The following is a 20,848-nucleotide window of genomic DNA, read 5'->3' on the forward strand; positions in this document are numbered from 1 at the left end:
CTTTCCAGAGCGGCTGCACCAATTTGCATTCCCACCAACAGTGCAAGAGGGTTCCCGTTTCTCCACATCCTCTCCAGCATCTATAGTCTCCTGATTTCTTCATTTTGGCCACTCTGACTGGCGTGAGGTGGTATCTGAGTGTGGTTTTGATTTGTATTTCCCTGATAAGGAGCGACGTTGAACATCTTTTCATGTGCCTGTTGGCCATCCGGATGTCTTCTTTAGAGAAGTGTCTATTCATGTTTTCTGCCCATTTCTTCACTGGGTTATTTGTTTTTCGGGTGTGGAGTTTGATGAGCTCTTTATAGATTTTGGATACTAGCCCTTTGTCCGATGTGTCATTTGCAAATATCTTTTCCCATTCCGTTGGTTGCCTTTTAGTTTTGTTGGTTGTTTCCTTTGCTGTGCAGAAGCTTTTTATCTTCATAAGGTCCCAGTAATTCACTTTTGCTTTTAATTCCCTTGCCTTTGGGGATGTGCCGAGTAAGAGATTGCTACGGCTGAGGTCAGAGAGGTCTTTTCCTGCTTTCTCCTCTAAGGTTTTGATGGTTTCCTGTCTCACATTCAGGTCCTTTATCCATTTTGAGTTTATTTTTGTGAATGGTGTGAGAAAGTGGTCTAGTTTCAACCTTCTGCATGTTGCTGTCCAGTTCTCCCAGCACCATTTGTTAAAGTCTTGCATTTTTTATTTTAGCCATTCTGACCTGTGTGAGGTGCTATCTCATAGTGGTTTGATTTGCATTTTTTATTTGCATTTTGTTGAGCATCTTTTCATGTGTCTTTTGGCCATCTGTATGTCTTCTTTGGAAAAAATTTCTATTCAGTCCCTCTGCCTATTTTGTAACGGATTATTTGCTTTTTGGTGTTGAGTTGTATCAGTTTGTTGTATATTTTAGATATTAACCCCTTATCAAATATATTATTGGCAAATATCTTCTCCCATTCAGCAGGTTATCATTTTGTTTTGTTGATGGTTTCCTTCACTGTGCAAAAGCTCTTTTACTTTGTGTAGTCCCAGTACTTTAAAATTTTGCTTTTGTTTCTCTTGCCAAAGGAGATATATCTAGAAAAATGTTTCTTCAGCTGATGTCAAAGAGATACCACCTATGTTTGCTTCTAGGAATTTTATTGTTTCAAGTCTCAGATTGAGGTCTTTAGTCCATTTTGAGTTTATTTTTGTGTATAGTTTAAGAGAGTTGTCCAGTTTCATTCTTTTCCATGTATCTGTCCAGTTTTCCCAATACTATTTGTTGAGGAGACTGTCTTTTTCCCATTACATATTCTTGTCTCTTTTGTCATAGATTAATTGACCATATAATCATGGATTTGTTTCTGGGCTCTCTATTCTGTTCCACTGATCTATATGTCTATTTTTGTGCCAGTACCATTTTGTCTTGATTACTAAGTCTTGTAGTATATCTTGAAGTCTGGGATTGTGCAATTGCCAGGTTTGTCCTTCTTTTTCAAGATTTCTTTGGCTATTTGGGGTCTTTGGCGATTCCACACAAATTTTAGTATTATTTGTTATATTTCTGTGAAAAATACTGTTGGTATTTTGATATGGACTGCGTTAAGGCTATAGATTGCTTTGTAAAGTATGGACATTTTAACAATATTGGTTCTCTCCCACCATGAGCATGGGATATCTTTCCATTTGTTTGTGACATTTTCAATTTCTTTTATCAATGTTTTATAGTTTCAGAGTATAGATTTTTCACCTCCTTAGTTAAGTTTATTCCTAGGTATTTTATTATTTTGGTGCAGTTATAAATGGGATTGTTTTCTTAATTTCTGTTTCTGCTACTTCATTATTAGTGTAGAAATGCAACAGATTTTTGTGAATTAATTTTGTATCCTGCGACTTTACTGAATCATTTATCAGTCCTAGTAGTTTTTCGGTGGCGTCTTTGCTGGTTTCTATATATAGTATTATGTCATTTGCAAGTAGTACAAGTTTTGCTGTTAATGAGGTTTAAAGTCCTCTATTATTATATTACTATCAATTTCTCCCTTTATATCTGTGAATAGGTGCTTTATGTATTTGGGTGTTCCATGTTGGGTGCATAAATATTTACAATTGTTACATCTTTTTGTTGAAGTGTTCTTTTATGATTATGCAGTATCCTTCTTTGTCTCTTGTTACACTCTTTGTTTTAAATGTTGAAAAACATTTAAAAAATTAAAAACAGGGGCACCTGGGTGGCTCAGTTGGTTGAGCGTCCAACTTCGACTCAGGTCACGATCTCACAGTTCATGAGTTCAAGCCTCACACTGGGCTCACAGCTGTCAGTGCAGAGCCCACTTTGGATCCTCTGTCCCTCTCTCTCTGCTCCTCCCCCCCCTTGTGCTCTCTCAAAACTAAAAAATAAAAATAAGAAATAAAACAATAAAGTCTATTTTGTCTTCAGGGAGCCTGGGTGCCTCAGTTGGTTGAGAGTCTAGCTCTTGGTTTTGTAGCTCAGGTCATGATATCACAATTCGTGAGCTGGAGCCCTGCATTGGCTCTGCGCTGACAGTGCAGAGCCTGCTGGAATACTTGTTCTCTCCCTCTTTCTCTACTCCTCCCCCTTTCTCTCTCTCTCTCTCTCAAAATGTAAATAAGTGAACTTAAAAATAAATAAATAAATAAATAAATAAATAAATAAATAAATAAATAAGTCTATTTTGTCTGATAAAAGTATTGCTATCCCAGCTTTCTCTTTCCTTCCATTTACATGATAAATGTTTCTCCTTTCCTTCACTTTCAATCTGCATGTGTCTTTAGGCCTGCAATGAGTGTCTTGTATGCAGCATTTAGATAGGTCTTGCTTTTGTATACATTCAGTCACCCTATGTCTTTTGATTGGAGTATTTAGCCCTTTTACATTCAAAGTAATTTTTGATGGGTAGGTACATATTGCCATTTTGTTACTTATTTAATGGTTGTTTTTGTAGCTTTTCTCTGTTCCTTTTTTCCCCCTTACCCTCATCTCTTGCAGTTTGATGTATTTTGTTAGTGATATGCTTAGATTCCTTGCTTTTGTTTTTTTGCATATCTATTACAGGTTTTTGATTTGTGGTTACCATTAGGTTTATATATAAAATCCTATGCATATTGTAGTCTATATTAAGTTGTTGGTCACTTAAGTTTGAAACCATTCTAAAAGTACTAAATTTTTACTCCCTCCCTCAATGTTGTATGTATATGATGTCATATTTTACATATTTTTATTTGGTGAATCCCTTGACTGCTTTTTATAGATATAATTAATTTTACTGCTTTTGTGCTTTAGCCTCTGTACTGGTTTTTATAAATGATTAATCTACTACTTTTATTATGTTTGCATATACCTGTGAAATTTTTTCCCTTCTTAATTTTCTTACTATTGGTTGTGGCCTTTTCTTTCCGCTCAAAGAATCCCTTTAACATTTCTAGTAAGGCTAGCTTAGGGTGATGAACTTCTTTAACTTTGTTTGTCTGGGAAACTCTTCATCTCTCCTTGTTGTGAATTGTAGCCTTGCCAGATAAAGTATTCTTGGTTGCAGGTTTTTTCTTTCAACACTTTGAGACATCATGTCATTCCCTTCTGGCCTACAAAGTTTCTGCTAAAAAATCAGCTGATAGTTTTATGGGGTTTCTCTTGTATGTCACGATTTTCTTTTCTCTTGCTGCTTTTAGAATTCTCTCTTTATCACTATGTTTTGCCATTTTGGTTATTATTATTGCCTTGGTGTGGACCTCCTTGGGTTGATTTCTATGGGGGGGGGGGTGTGCTTTCTATGCTTCCTGGATCTGGATGTCTGTTTCCTTTCCCAGATTAAGGAAATTTTCAGCTATTATTTCTTCAATGAAATTTTCTGCTCCCTTTTCTCTCTTCTCCTTCTGGGATTCCTATAATGCAAATGTTATTAACTTGATGATGTTCCTGAATTCCTTAACCTATTCTCATTTTTCATTATTCTCTTTATTTTTGCCATTAAGCTTGGTTGCTTTCCATTGCTCAGTCTTCCAGTTCGCTGATCCCTTCTTCTGTCTCCTCTAGTCTACTATTTATTCCCTCTAGTGTATTTTTAATTTCAGTTATTGAGTTTGCCTCTGATAGGTTCTTTTTTATATTTTCTATCTCTTTATTGAATGTCTCACTGAGATTTTCCACTCTTTTCTCAAGTCCAGTGTCTTTATAACCATTACTTTGAATTCTCTATCAGGTATATTGCTTATCTCTGTTTCGTTTAGTTCTTTTGCTGTGATTTTGTTCTTTCATTTGGGAAATATTTCTATGTCTCCTAATTTTGTCTAACTCTTTGTGTTTATTTCCATGTATTAGGAAAGCCAGCTATGTCTCCTGATCTTGAAAGTAGTAGCCTTATGAAGAAGAGGTCCTTCAGTGCACTGTAGTACAACCCCTTTTCACTAAAACCTGATGCTTCAATGATGTCTCCTGTGTGTGTTTCATGCACTTGACTACTGTGATTGAACTGTGTTTGCTTTTAGTGCAGCTGGCTGCAATGACCCTCTTTGCCTGTTGTGAGCAGGGTTTGGTCCCTGTGCTATTAAGGGGCCAGTCTGGGGCCACCATGGCCTTGTAGTTGGGTCAGACCAGACACCTTCCCTCAGCCTGTTTACAAGGCCTGCAACTGCACTTAACTGTAGGGCGCTTTCCCTGCATTGTCAGTGGAGAAGCTTTTGTTAGTGGGCAGGGTGTGCAGTCAGATCAGATGTCTGCCTCCCAATCTACTGCTGGTAATGCAGTCAAACTGATGTATATGAATATCTTCCCCTCTCCCCAAGGCAAGAGTACTTTGGAGTGGGGCTGGTCACTGTTGGAGCTGCTTGCAGAATGAGAATTGTCAAGCTGCCCTTTGGAGGGACTCTTGCCCAGTGGGGTAGGCCTGATGGTGTAGATCTGCAGAACACAGGGGCATGACACACAGTGTTAACAAGCTATTTTGAGAGTGTTGGTGCTATTTCCCACAAGTGTCTGGATACCTGAGCTGGGTATAAGGGAGGAAATGGCATCTGCCACTCTTCTGTTCTTGAAGATGACTTCTGAAGATACTTGCCCCTCCAGGGCACATTAGGATTAGTAAATAAATCTTCTTCTCGTATACCCCAGGTGATTTTCAAATTGCTGCTTCTATGCTGTATCTCGGAGGAGTTGTTTGTTATGCTGGCTCTTTTGGGGCAGGGACTCAGTTTTCTATCACCCTCAAGCTCTCCCAGAGGTAAGTCCGCCGGTTTGTAAGGTTCCCACTGTTAAGACCCAATGATTGTAAAAACTCACAAAGTTAAGCTCTTCTGGTTTTCAAAGCCAGATGTTATGGACATTCATCTTCCCAAGGCAGGTCCCCCATGCCTGTGGTGCCTGCTCCTATCCCTCCTCTGTGCTTATGATGTCCTTCCCACTTGTGGTTAGTTTGGTTCCCAACCAGGACTTCATCCTTCCTATTGTTTTCAGTGTGGCTTCCTCTCTATCATTAACTGTGGAGAGTCTGTTTTGTCAGCTTTTTGTTCATTTTCTGGGTTAGTTGCCCTAATGTAACTGTTGTCTAGGTGTATCCATGGGAAAAAGTAGGTTAGGATCCTCCCACTCTTCCATCTTCCCAGGCTTAAGGTCTCCTTTATATGCCTCTAATGTCTGTTCTGCTTCCCATGTCCATGCCACCACTAAGGTCCAGAATCGTTGACATCATGTCTGGATTTTGGCAATAGACTTCTAACTGGTTTCCCAACAATGCCTTCTCCACTCCAAGACATCCTATACCCATTTATCAGAAGAATCATTTAACCAATGAAAGCATCATTGTCTATAAGGAAAATTCCAAATATCCAGGTGTGGCAGGAAAACACCTTGATATATTAATTAACAGGGGTTCCCCAGTCCATTTTCCTCCTCCCCATTCCAAAAAGGTATCCCAGCCTTTTGGCTCTCTTCTTCCTTAGTAGAGAGGTTTGTACTAACTGGTGCCTACAAGACACTTCCTTAAAACCTGAGTTCCCTGAAGACTTTGAAGGTAGCTAGAGGGGACAGAGGGTGATTGCTTCAGATTTATAAAAGGCCTTCAAGTTTGCTGAGATAGGGAAGAGAGTGTTTCCTCCACTGCAATGCCCCATAAGAGGCAAGACTTCAAAAGCAATGGCTTTAAGCTCTATCTAGGCAGTGAGACCATGTTCACAGTAAAGATTCCCGTATGCCATTGTGTCTGAAACAGCAGGGAGTCATAAGACTTCAAGGGACTATTATGAGCTGAGTAAATAAGAATGGTTAGCATATTCAGACTGGAATAGACAATATAGATTCAATCCCTTTTTTCTAGGATCCAGAGAAGCTTCCTAGACTCTGATATGATCCAGGAATGGGAAATAGCAAAATAATTACTGAAATGGATTTTCCTCTGAGCTTAGTAAAAGCATGCTCAGAGTGAAATCTAATTTAGAACAAGATTCAACCCTCTATTCTGCATCCAAGGCTCTGAAATCTGCATGCCTTCAGTCATTCACTCAACAAAAATATACTCTGTGTTTCTTACACTGCCTGAGAACACAAAGGCAAAATAGAATACTTTCTGTCCTTAAGTCATAATAGTGGGAGAAATAAGCAAAGTCCCTCCTCTTTTCTCTTCTTGAAGGAAGCCTCCCCATGCCTTCCCTGATCTTGGTAAAATCCCCGTATACACATTTTTAATAGCATGTGTTATCTGTGGTAAGTGCTCCTGAGGAGATGTAGTTTTACATTTATTTGAGTATAAATAATTATGCCAACTCCAATAGACTGTAAGTTCTATGAGGGCAAAGGCTATGTCAGTATTTGAGCAATGAATGTTTGGAGGAGATGATGTCTATAGTGAATACTTCCTTTTACCACATTAAGAACTTCTACGCTGCTCCTCACAATTTCTGCCCGAGTCCCATAGATTTTTTTTGATATCTTGAGAACATGTCAATATATTTTTGCCTCTAAACTGTTCCTTTACCATTCTCTCCAAACTGAATTCCAGCATTGGCAACACCATACCTATCACTCCTAAGAGTTTTACAGTTTCAGTTATCTATATCTATATAATTATCCTATCTCTCCAATTGGTCTGTAAGCCTCTCAGCTGACAGAACTATATTTTATACTAGCCAAAAGTGAGGCACACTTAACTGTTGCTCATTCAGAGACCCTTTGCTTTCCATATTTCACGAACAGGAAGAGATTGTATTCTCTGTGAGAGGCATCTCCGAGGGCTGTTCAGTGCACAGACTGAAAGGCTATATGATGACATGGCAGCCCTAATTAATCCACACTTGAATGAATACAGTCCAAAGTAGGATAACTGAAATAAAGATCTTTCACATCTTTGTGATGTTCATTACCCTATAACTAATAGTAATGGATTCATTTCAACAAATGTTTTTTGAGCTTCTACTATGTGCCAGGAACTCACCTAGGTAACTGAGATACATCCATGAATAAAGCAGAGATCCCTTTTTCCCTGGAGCTTACAGTCTAGTGGGAGAAACATATAATAAACCATAAGTACTACAATTACCAAAATTAGAAGATAGTTCTACAGGAGAAAAAGAAGAGCAAAGGATAAGTGTTTGATAAAAGTTAATCTCCTGCCTGCAGGTGTAGTTTAGTTCTTGTCATTGTATAAAGTAAGGTCAAACTTAGGTAGGTCCTCAAAAGTCAGGTCAGGATCTTAATCAATTGCCATTTAAAAGACTCAGGAAGACCAAAAACAATTCAGAAGCTCACTTGGAATTAGTTGTTGACCACTACTAGGGCAATCAGGCAGGGAAATGTTCGATGATAACATTAAGAAATTGCAGCTATAGCACAATAATATTCACTTTGTAACCAAGTTAATTAACATTAATACGATTATTTTTATTTTAGTGATAATAATAGCAAATATTTTTGAGAGCCTACTGTAGACCAGACTTTGTGCTTAGCTTTTCTTACATTATCACTGTTATGTTCACAACCGTTTATTAGCATGGTCTATTATTACTTTCATTTTACAGATAGAGAACTGGAGACTTTATATAAGTTGCCTAGGGTAACCCAAATGGTATATGATAGGGTCACGATGTAGAGATCGCAGCCTAACTCCAAAGTCATACTGTCAACCACCTGCTCTATAGCCTCATGCTGATGAGAGATTAAAGAATCAGCCACAGGGAGGTTTAAGTACTGAAAGAATCTACACGTATGAACTGATGAGTAACTTAGGAAACTCCATCGATGAATGCAACTAAAATGTAGAGCTTTAGTTTCTATCAGGCAGCGAAGGACACAGGAGAAAAGAAACGCTCAAAAGCAAAGGCATTGAAGATACCAAGACCAGAGCCATAAAACAAATACAAGACTCTATGTTCAGTTGTTTCACAGCTTGGGTTGAGTGTCTCTTGTTCAGATACACCTAGAAGGTTTGGCACTGATCAGTAGGAATGTTTGTTAATCTTAGCATATAATTGTTCATAGCTATTTTTCTTAACTTATTTTAATTCGTTTGACTTAAACCTTAACGCTGTAGTTACGGTTTATTCAAAACATACTCTATAATTTTTTAAGACACTTGCTTTCCTGCTTCTAAATACAGTATATGTTTTCACTTTTATTGGGTTGTCCAATTTTCCAATAGGTTTTATTCTCCAAGTGATCTTTTTCATATGAAGGAATCATCTTATTCCATGGCTGTTTCTGACGGACAGTTTGGGCTGCCCTCCAGTTGCTGATTATCTTGTTAGAGGTCATCTGAAGTTATGTGGAACATCTCATTAGCCATCCCCTGAGCAGTGCCCTGATGGAATCTCTAGAAAAATACACATCCAGTTCCATAAAGCACATAGTTTTCACTTATCAAGAGTTTTCCCCAGTGGTTTCCTTTATTCAGAGACAGATCCTACCACATATCTGAATCATGACTTTTTCATTGATATCATGTGAATGTATGTTAGCTGAGGCCAAAAGTAACACTGTAATTTTCTTCACAGTTCAATTCAAAGTTCCAAGAAATCTTCCTTAGTTAACTCCACTAACTTAGAATATCTTCATCTAGCTTGATAAATATCACAGAGTGATCTTGACTGTTGAGCTCTCATGTCTGCTTGAATATCTTCTAAATAATACACCTCTTGAAGACTGGAAATGTGTCTTTACCTTTTTTGTCTCTAGCTTTCTCATTACACTTCTGTACTTAAGTGTTCAATGGAAACTTGTGGAGCAGAAGAGAACAGAGCTGATCTTTTGAATTGCAAAGGACAATCTTGCATCTGGATGGTTTTGTGTAAATCCGGTACAGATGGTCATCTCAAGGCCCTGTTAGTTTCAGAACTCTATAGTCGCCATTTCTCCCATGTATCTAGAGCATAGAGAACACTGATAGCCTCAAAGTGTTCAGAAATCAGCTTTAGCAGTAGCAATGCAGCCAACTAGATATTTTATTTTTTTTATTCCAAAGTAGTAGCTATTGATCGTTTGGCCTCAAATAAAATACAGATTTTAAGGAGATTCCTTGCTAAGTTTTGCTCATTTTTATTTGTGCCAAATGAAAACTTTCCAAGAATGTTCATTTAGAATCTAGAAAGATTTATTAAGTATGTATGTTTTAGTGTCAGAAAAATTAAATTCCAAAGAAAATCATTCATTATATAATATGGAAAAAGAACAACTCTAAAGACAAGAGTCAACTGTATTTGAACAAATTATCCATTCATGTTGGGCTCTGTCTCCCTATTCTTCATTAAGAATTTATCAATTTCTTAGAAGGAAAACCTACTATACAGTGACTCCATATCAATATTTAATGTAATAGTGCCTGGAGCACTGGATTGACTTTCTTATTGTGAAAATGGGAAAGGAAATTAAGACTCTGCCCTATTTTCTAATGGCAAGACCCTTGGATAAATTACAATTTTGTTGTTGTTCTTTACATCCTAGGAGTGATAATGATCAGATTCTTTGTGTTCATTGATATGTTCTTGCTAGTTTCATTTTGTCAGACTTAACTGCAGCATTTAATGTTATCGATCAGACTGAAAAGTGCTAAGATGTCCTAACACTCCCATGGTTATATGGCCTGGCTGTAGCTTGTCCAAAAAAAAAAAAAGTAATTTGTTGGTCTTCTCCACTGGGTTCCTGACCTGAAATATCCACTGTTCTCCTTGCTTTTATTTTTACATCTAGTATATTCAGTAAAAGTGTAATACATTCCTGATAACTGGCAATACTCTTGATATTTCTTTGCTGCTTGCCTATCTACCGTTCAGTGTGAGATATAGTGATTCTGCTGCTCTCCAGGTATGGACTTCGGTATAACATCAAGTTCACACAAAGGCAGGACATTCTATAAAATAAGAACAGGATAAGGACAGATATTACCCAATATGTATAGAGGCATATAGTTCAGGCCAAGGCCATCTTGTATTGTTTGAGGTGGCCAAGTAGAAGTACATGAGAAAGCTGTCTGGCAATCAGACCTGAACCACCCTCATTTAATCATTGAGTCTGGTTGCAAATGATTCTAGATCAATTCCATGATATAAAAATTTCCAAGATTTTCTCCTCCAAAAGCATCCTTTAAAGTGTCTTCTAAGGGTGTTTTCTCTAATGTTTACCACTGAACTTTCTCATTAGCAGGTTTGTACTAAGTGACTGAGACTTATCCGTGGATTTGAATGTCCTTAGAACATAGAAAATTAAGTGTCTGGAAAAGTGCCTTGGTGAGAAGGTGAGAAACCAATTAGACCATTAAATGCATTTGGAGAATCCATCTAATAGTAGATCCAACTAATAATAGCTTCTAATAGTTATATTAAAGTCAAAACATAGCTCTTATTCTTATAGCTTTCAACCCTGGCATTTTGTTTTGCTTTAAGAGCACTGTATTCTGGATCATGTATTACCATTGCCATCCAAATGAATCAGGACCAAGAAATTATCTCTTCATAGCAGAACAGCTCACCACAAAGTGCATACATGATATCCCCATCCTTCATTGTAGATGACTCTCTTGCCCAGATTTCTGTGGTGAGTGGGTTTGTAATCAGTTGGCCAGCTGCAGAATGGAGAACACTTATTACTCATCCCTATAGAAATAAACTTTTGATGACACATTATTTATCCAAGCAGAGCATTGTTTTCAACTGCATAATAATTATCTATATGCATACATATAGATAAATAAAATAGCTGGGTATATAAATGTAGATATAATGTGAATGATCCTTGAACTATGGATAACAGTACGTTCCGGAGATACTTTCTGGAACAATAAGATTAAGAGACACCACAGAGAAGTAAAACGTTTTTCTTAGATATAGAAAATATCCATTTGTTTGTCTTTTGATAGCATTGCTATCTTTGAGGTTTTCTCAATTCATGTAATTTGGTTGGAGCAACTTCAGGGGGCCCAGGGCTGGCCACCCAGATCATCATATCTTCCTGGGTTTGGTTTAGAAATGGGTTCATGATCCTGTCAGAGACAATGAGACTCAGTTCTAGGATGCTAGAGGAACCATTGGGACAAAAACTCTCTACCTGATGGTAGACATTTTGATTCTAGGAGTGGAGAGATGGCATAAGAATGAAGGCAACACAGAGGATGGCAAAGGGAACCAGTGTTCTGATGGCATAGAATGTACAGAGGTGAACCTATAAATGATCTCTTTTGCCTAATCTAGTTTAAATTGAAATTCTGTCATTTGAAACTGAAGTAGAATTGAATAATACACGGGTTTACTCATCAGGTAGGTCAAGGAAATGCTGCACAATGTGTTAGTATTTCAACAAGGAATCTGACAGTGTTTTTCAGGAAATCCTTGTGGATAACATACAGAAATGTGGAGTGGATGCAAGCACAGTCAGGTGACTTCATCAATAATTGAAGAGCCATGTCCAAGAATGCTAATTCCATGTCAACCTGAAGGAAATTTTATAGTGGTGTGCCTCGGGGTTCTTGCCTGGCCCTGTCCTTTTTGACATATTTATCAAAGGTTTGGATGAGCACACTGATGGCCTTCCTATCAAATTCTACAGATGACAAGATGATTGGAGCACTAGATAGTATGTTGGATAACAGAGACAAGTTTCCAAAACTCTTCATAAGCTAGAGCATCAGAATGGAATTTTAAAAAGAACAAATGTAGAATCTTTGAATTAGATCCAAAAACTAATTATACAAATAACTGGGTAACACTAGAAGCTTAGTTAAGTGTAATTTCAAAATGGATCAGCAATGCGATACAGCTGTCTAAATAAATAAATAAGTAAATAAAGCTACATTAGATTGCATAAATAGGACACAACAGTGATGGAGGCAGATGTCATATTGAATCATAGTTAGGCTGGTAGGGAAGAAGCATAAAGAGCCAAAGGAACTAAAGTTTTCAAATATTTCTACCTGAATATCTAATGATCTGCCCCAATGTGCCAAATTATGTAAGCAGAAAGGACAAAAATTACCAATGGGAACATTCACAGCCCTTTTTCTGCTCCCACTTGTTATTTGGATATTCTAATTCCCCCTTCCCAAGAAGGAAGGGTTGGTTTTTCTCCAGGAGAGAAGTTAAGTTATGCTACCTAATAAAATAGGCAAGAAGGATAAAGAGAGGAAGAGACAGGAAAGCCAATGGGCACATACACTAAGAAAGAGTTTGGGCATGTTTAAAGATAGAGGAGTTCCAGAACACTTTTAAGGTGTAAGAGAATAGAGAGAAAAGACAGGAAGGGGAATTTTTTGGATTATAGTAATCACTCAAGTACATATAAAACCAAAATGCATCTCTACTATAATTACCCAGCTTTTGGTATGATTTCTGCCTCTGTAAGTATTATTAGGACTTTTCATATATTTCCTTCTCAGCCAGGTCCTGCCTCCTCCCCATTCTCTACCACAGGCATATAAAAGCCTTATGGGAAAGCCTACCACATTCCTAACCAAGAATGTATAACAGTGGATTTCATACCACAATATGATTGGGTCTGGAAGTAGACAAGGCTAATTTCTTTCAATGTTACTAATCAACATAGTATTGGAAGTTTTGGCCAGTATAATCAGACAATTAAAATAAGGGGAATAAAATCTGGAAGGGAGAAGAGAAAATTGCCATTGTTTATAGATTATATAATAATTTACATTCAAGTACAAGAGAAGTTACAAACTCTGAAAATTATTAAGGGAGTTCAAGGTCAGCAAGTTTGAGAAATAAAAATATCATTAAACAAAGACAAATAGCATTCCTTTATATCAGCAATAACCAATTAGAAAATGCAATAGAAAATAAAACATTATTTACAGTAACCCAAAAGCTAAAAACTATGAGCTGGCCTAATGGTCTTTATAGAGGAAATTTTAAAATTCTATTAAAAGAAGAGATTTGAATAAATGTAAAGCCACACTACATAAACAGATGCAATATCTTTACAATTTAAAGATACATATTTCCACAAATTGATCTACAAATTCAATACAATTCCAATAAAAGTTTCAGCAGAATATTTTGGGAAAACTGGATAAAATTGCTTCTTAAATGAATATGGGAAAATAAAGGCCCATAAACAACTAAGACAATTTTGTGAACGAAAAACAAATAAGGAGCTTGACCAAGCAGATACTAAGAAATACAAAATATATAAAGAAAAACTATTATAGTTAAAACAGTATGTTACTGGTGAAAGAACAATGACAAATAAATAATAGAGTTATGAAACAGACTCTGTATGAGAACCTTTGGTACCTTAGGGTAGAAAAAGATGCCTTAAAATAGTCACTCTAAGTACAATCCCCAAAAAGAGTAGAGACAGAGTTTGGCTATATCAAAACAATTCAAAGTTCCTATTGAATAAGGGATGGTATATACAATATAAAAAGTGACTCATATGCTGGAAGATATTTACAATATCTATAAGAGGCAAACCATTAGTTTCTAGAATACATAAGGAATTCTCAACAATCTGCAAGGAAAAGACAGAAACCCAACAGAAAAATGGGTAACAAGTATGAAGAGGCATTCACTGAAAGTCTAATAATGAAAAACAATTTGAAGAGACGTTTAATCCCACTTATAATAAAAAAATGTTAATTAAGACTATCAGGAGATATCACTTGATACTAGGCATATTGGCAAAATTTAAGCTTTGAATATATCACCTGCTAGCAAAAATATGGGGAAATAGGAACCCTCTTACAAACCAGGTAAGAGCATAATCTGGTGTGATCATTTTGGATTGAAATCTGGCAGGATTTAGTGATACTAAGTATGTGTATACCTTGTGATTCAGAAGGTATACTCTTGGCACAATGGTGTACAAGGAGACATACAGGGGAACACTGCATGGTTGTTTTTGGTGGTGGGAGTTGGAGGCAACAGGTGTGTCCCTCACTAGAGGAATAATATGATAGAGTACTTGCCTAAGATGGAATAATATGCAGTGTCAAAAGAAAAATGAATTAGATCTTCATATAGTAGCATGGGTGGATCTCACAATGGTATATACATATAATGGAATACTTTAAAAAAGAGGAAAATTCTGCGATGTGTGACAACATGGATGAACCTGAACATATTATGCTGAGTGAAATAAGGCAGTCACAGAAAGATAAATACTGCATGATTCCATTTCTATGAGATAGCCAAAATAGTCAGGATCATAGAATCAAAGAGTAGAATGGTGGTTGCCAGGACTGGGGGAAGAGGAAAATGGGGAGTTACCGACCAATAGGCATAAAGTTTTAGTTAAGCAAGATGAGTAACCTCTAGAGATCCAGCATACAACATCATACCTAGAGTCAATGATGTATTATACACTTAGTTTAAGAAGGTAGATCTCACAGTAAAATAAAATATACTGCCAAGTGAAATAAATGCGGTTTATAGCAAAATAACAATTGTGTAAATTTCTAAAAAATTTTCACACATACCAAACAGTTTTACAGATATACATATATACACATAAACAAATGTTTAGAAGGTAGATGGGAAGTATTCACATTGCAAACAAAAGATTGGGGGATCTGTGAAAAGACAGGAACTGGGATCAGAGACGAGGATGAAGGAAAAGAATACATTAAAAGGAGGGGACCTGCATGGGCCAATTAAGTGGTAAGAACTAGGGAGCATAATTAACTCCATTCTGTATAGGCAAAGACCAAAAAAAAAAAAAAAAAAAAAAAAAGGGTGGGGGCAAGTGGGGGAAAAAAGACTACTTAAAGGATACCAACTTAGGATCTCCTTTTCCATAAAGCATTTAAATGAGGTTTCATTATCCAGATTTCAGGCAGTGGCTACTTTTAAATGATCTATGGAGGAAGTAGCCTTTTGCTCTTGAGGTCCTAAGGTTCAAACTGTCTACACATCAAAAGAAATCAACTTACTTTATAAATTATGCATTCTTTCTTCCTTTCATATGTCTATCCATCTAGTTATATCCTAAAGCATAATCATTTATACAGTGCCATAGTATATAAAACATTTTCATGTGAACTATACCATTTTTTTAGAACTATACCATTTGATTGTCACAAAAATATAGTATTAAAGGTGAGTTAGGTATTATTATTATTATTATTATTATTATTATTGGTTTCTCCTTTTATAGATTATAAAAGCTCATATTTTGCCCAGGTCACATTACTGGAAAGGGCCAGAGCCAGGAAGGAATCCAGATTAAGTGACATAAAATCTCCTGATGTTTCCACTGAATCCATTCTACAGAGGTGAATGTGCTCAATATGCCATTTCCCTTAATCATGAACATCTCTGGGAGGAAGGAAATATTACACAATGAAGAAACTGTAGTTCAGAATGTTTTACCCAAAATCTGGCAATTTATAGTTGCAGGAGCCAAGACTCAAACTCTGTTTCTGTGCCTTAATCATCGAAAGGCCAACATTGAAACAACATCCGACCAAAGGTCTCTACAAAATGGGCTTCTTAAAAATACAGAAGCAAATGTTAAAAATTTTACTAGCGGCTCTGAGTCCTTTTGAGGGCCCACTGAGCCCTCCAGAGGCTCTGGCAGTCTCTAAAATCCAGCTTTGGTTTGCAAGGAAATGCTGCAGGCAGTAGAGCCGGCCTCACCACCAGAGCCACCTCCAGGTTGACCTGTTAAAGGTCACCCAGCTCTCTGCTCTGAGAGCCCGAAATCAAGGATGATGTCCCCCCCTGTATTGTAATTGAGCAAGTTTAATGGACAGGCAGGAGTTCAGACAGAATGTGTGCTAGTTCCTCTATTGTTACAACATCCCTGACAGGTCAGTGAAGGCTCCTAAGTAAGTATTAACTCCTTAAACAGTATTGGAAGGTCTGTAACCAAACTCAGGAACTGTGGTTCTCAACCCTAGTTGTGCAATAGAATCACCTGAGAAATTTACAAAAACACTGATGCCTTTACCCAGTGGACCGGTTAATTCAAAATCTCTTGAGAGTGGAATCCATGTATCAGAACTTTGTTTAAAATCTCCCTGGTTGGTGATAAACATGTTCTGTAATTAGATAGTGGTGATGGTTGTGCAACTTTGTGAATAAGAACTACTGACTTGTACACTTTAACGGTGTGTCAATTATACCTCAATTAAAAAAAAAAAAATACTTTCTCAGTTTATTCTAAAGTATAGCCTGGGCTGAGAACCACCATGAGACTGGACAGTGTCTTCCAATCTGGGCTGTACATTGGAATTTACTGGGGAACTTTAAAAAACACTGAAGCCTAGGGGCACCTGCGGGGGGCTCAGTCAGTTAAGGGTCAGACTTTGGTTCAGGTCATGATCTTACTGGTCATTTGTTTGAGCTCTGCATTGGGCTCCATGCTGACAGCTCAGAGCCTGGACCCTGCTTCAGATTCTGTGTCTCCCTCTCTCTCTGCCCCTCTCCCACTCCCACTCTCAAAAATAAAAACAAACAAACAAAATACTGGAGCCTAGTCATGACCACCGTAGATTCTGTTATTAGTCTGGGTGATAATCTTGGCATCAGGAATTTAAAAACTTCCTAAGGTGATAGCAATGTGCAACAGGTTGAGACACTGGTCTAGAATAGTGACCCTCCACCTGGGCTCCTCTGGGAACCTGGGAACTTGTTAGAAATGCAAATTCTTAGTTCCACCCTGGACCTACTGAATCAGAAACTCTAGTGTTGGGTACAGCAGCCTATGTTTTAACAAGCCCTCCAGGTGATTCTGATACTGGCTGCAGTTTGAGAACCACTGCTCTAGCCCTGAAGGAAATTGCATTCCAATCCAGTTATTATCCTTAAATTTCCCTAATCCCTAAATATTTCTGGAGGACCTATTCCAGATGTAGGAAACCTTTTCATACCTAGCACCATGCTACACAACTACGACTGAAGGTCTAGCTGGGGAGTGACTCACTTGGAACTAATCAGGAAGAGGAAACCATGTTAAGACGCGGGGTTATAACTTTTCTCTTACACAAGAGTGTTAATTTCAGGCAGGTGAGCTGCTGTAGGGAGCAGGAGGATCTGGAAGGAAGGAATTGTGGCGTCAGGAGTTCACTGCTTGCGGGGGGAGGAGGTTCTAACCCGGAGCGATGAGGCTGGTAGAGCAAACAGGTCTTTTCCAGGCGGAGGTTGTAGAAGCCTTAATGGAGGTGGCGGCTTCATTCATAGCAGCCGCTACAACCTTCCCGGATGGAGGCAGTAATTTCAAAAGCGATGGTGGCAGAGGAGGATTTAGACAAGGAAGTGGCCACGGACGTTGAACAAAGGCCAAGACCAACGATCTCCAGAACATGTAGTTTTATTAGGAGCGTACCTGTATCCCTGTGGAGATGACATAGTTTTTAAATGTACTGCAGACAAAAATAAGGTGCTTTACTTCAGCGCTCCAGTTTATTTAGAGAGCAAAGAACAGATTAGTAAAGTGGATGACATATGTGGACAATTTAGAGATTTTTTTTTTCCGTTAAATTGTCAGAAAATATGAAGGCACTTTCCTTTAAAAACCTGCAGAATTTCACATGGACCCATATAAACTGCTCCCACTGCAGAGGTTTTTACCTCGACCTTCAGGTGAGAAGGGACCTCCAAGAGGTGGTGGCAGGAGGAAGAGGTGGAGGAGGCCCAGTGGGCGGAGGGGCGGTTTCAGACTCGCAAGAGGAGGTGGAGATGGAGGCTTCAGAGGAGGAAGGGGGGTCGTGGTTCTGACGGAAAGGACATTCAGCGTAACAGTTCACGGAGAAACTTCCTGCATGATCTGCTTCTATGGATCAGAAACTTGTTTCTTGAGCAAGTCTTGAAGAACTGGTCATTTTATGACAGTGGAACTAAAATGTCAATGCATGCAAAAGTGAGTGAAAAAAATAGGCAATTTTGCTCTAAAAGAGTGTGAACAAGTGTTCTGTATAATGCTTGGAACTCTGTGGATGCTTAATAAATGGACAATTTTCATTTGAAATATTAAAAAAAAAGGAGTTAATTTCAGTTCTCACACCAAATCCTTGAGATTAGAATGACAAAATACTACCTACGTGGACTGTTATTCCTTTACTTCATTCATTTTGAAACTCAAAATACATTGTGTGACCTCAAATCCTTCCTTAGTCTTAGCCTTTTTAAGCCAGTGATTCTCTTTCTTCGTTTTGATCAATAAATGATTTCTGCAGCCATTTGAGAACGATGTTGCTTTGACATTTTAGAAAATGCATTGTTTAGAATTTTTTTTCTAAGTTTGTAATGAAAAATCTAGATTTAAATCTGTATTGAAGGTTTTGAGATAATTTTTTTCTATCTGCCAGCCCACAGTTGTGTTGTATGTTACTGCATCATTAATTATAGACTTTTAATGAAGCAGGTTTCCCTAGATTTTCAGCATTTGTGGGAATATCTCTTAACAGTATTGATCTAAAATCAGTCTTTGAAGAAATGGCCTACGTTTTTTTGTCCGATGTTAGGTCACTTTGATATAACGAGGTTGCTAATCATTTATCCCCCTGACACTAATTATTCCCAAATTACAAATAGAAGACTCCGAACCTGTTGTTAAGGCTAGTTTATTTGGGAGCATTACAGTACCACACACACATACACACCTCTCTCCAGGCTCATTAACACAGGGATGACACAGCAGTATTTCTGGGGCCTGAATTGTGACCACACTTTCATTTGAATAGAGAGATAAGCTGCAAAACCAAGACTTATGTCCTTGAAATTATAGTGCCTTAAAATTGGTTTTAAGGCCTGTCAACATCAGAATGTAGTTTTATGTAACTTTATCTACCTCTTATGCTCTCCCAAATAAGAGAATTTCAACTCATTCTGCCAGACATATGCCTCAGGCCTTGAGTACTATCCCATTCCCATTGGAGCCTTGCACTGGTACCCCATCACCATGGTGACATTCAGACATCCCTCAAGAGGCCTGAGCAGGTGAGTCTGTGCATGGAGCTCATTATCCCACAGCACCAGAAGAGAGAGTAATGCATAAAAGAGTCGTTGGAGATCATGGAAGATAAGTAAAAGATAGTTATTAGGACCATTTATGGTAATTCTTTAGAGGACAGACGATTAAGTAAAATCAGAAAAGCATGAGGTTGAAAATAATTGGAAGGTCAGTAAATTGGGTATGAAGGAAATACTCTCCAGTGAAGAATGAGTCTTGAAACATCATATAGTCATTTCTATAAATTTATTGGGAATTACTTTAAAAAAAATCATGTGTGAAAAATTTCTCAGTGAACTAGTAGAATCTTTCTGCCTTGGAGACCCTGGGAAGTCCTTTTAAATGTGTCCTCACTAGTTCTCAGGATTCCCTCAGTCTTGAAAATCAATTTCTATTCATTCTCCATGGAGTTCATTGTCCAAATATTATTGGTAACATTTTTTGAAAATTATAATCACACATAGTGACTGATCCATTATCCTTCACTCATAACATATCAATAATCTCCCAAAGTAGATAATTATATCATTATATACAACAGGATCTCTGAATATAACAGGTATGGTTAGAAGGAGGCACAGACAAGATGACAGCAAAAGGTCTGCTCAGGGATGAACACTTTTTTTCATTTTTTTTTTTTTTTTTTAGTTTTATTTCTGAGAGAGAGAGAGAGAGTGTGCATGAGTGGGGGAGGGGTAGAGAGAGAGGGAAACATAGAATTCAAAGCAGGGTCCAGGCTCTGAGCTGTCACCACAGTGCCTGACTTGGGACTCGAACTTACAGACCACTAGATCATGATCTGAGCCAATGTTGGACACTTAATCTACTGAGCCACCCAGGCGCCCCAGGGATGAATACCTTTAAAAAAATTGCCTAGTTCTTCATAAAGATTACCACCTGAAGATAATCGGAAAATATACCTGATAGCACATATTTTGCTTTGTTTTTCTTCTGGTACTTGAATTACTCCTTCTATAATAATAAAAAAAAAGTCACATTGGAAAACAATTCAATATATAACCAATCTAAACACAATGTATTATGCATTAGCATTAAAGTGAAATTACATATAGTTTTATACTCATGATAGCCTAAATAAAAGAGATTAATAAAATAATTGTTAACATATATTCTTTTTAGAGTGTTAGTGGAAATATCAAGAAACTATTTTTAAGACAGTTAATAAAATATTTTTCTCTCTAAAAATCATGTGGATTATATGCAAATATGAAATGGAAATCTTTTATATTAATGGAAGAGGGTGTATATTAACCCTCAAGTAGCACAAGAAGAGAATTTCTCTGTATTTATACCATGAAAAGAACTTTTGACTCAAGGCTCAAAAAATAAGAGCCCTAGTGGTGTTAATGATTCCAAATGCAATTGAATAAAACCATCTGTCTCTAGTTTTCACAGATAATTCAGTGTGTGGGGAAGATCTAACTTTTGGTGTAAAAATTGCTGTGTTTTCTGAAACCGCA

The 20,848-nt window shown here is 37.5% G+C and overlaps 1 pseudogene; it reads left to right on the forward strand.

Moving 5' to 3' along the window:
* Nucleotides 1-17,483: 17,483 nt before the first annotated feature.
* On the forward strand, nt 17,484-18,225 carry LOC132680375 (uncharacterized; annotated as a pseudogene).
* The last annotated feature ends 2,623 nt before the right edge of the window (nt 18,226-20,848 follow it).

This window comes from Panthera onca, chromosome A1, assembly GCF_046562875.1.
Source record: "Panthera onca isolate mPanOnc1 chromosome A1, mPanOnc1 haplotype 2, whole genome shotgun sequence".
Taxonomy (NCBI): Eukaryota; Metazoa; Chordata; class Mammalia; order Carnivora; family Felidae; genus Panthera; species Panthera onca.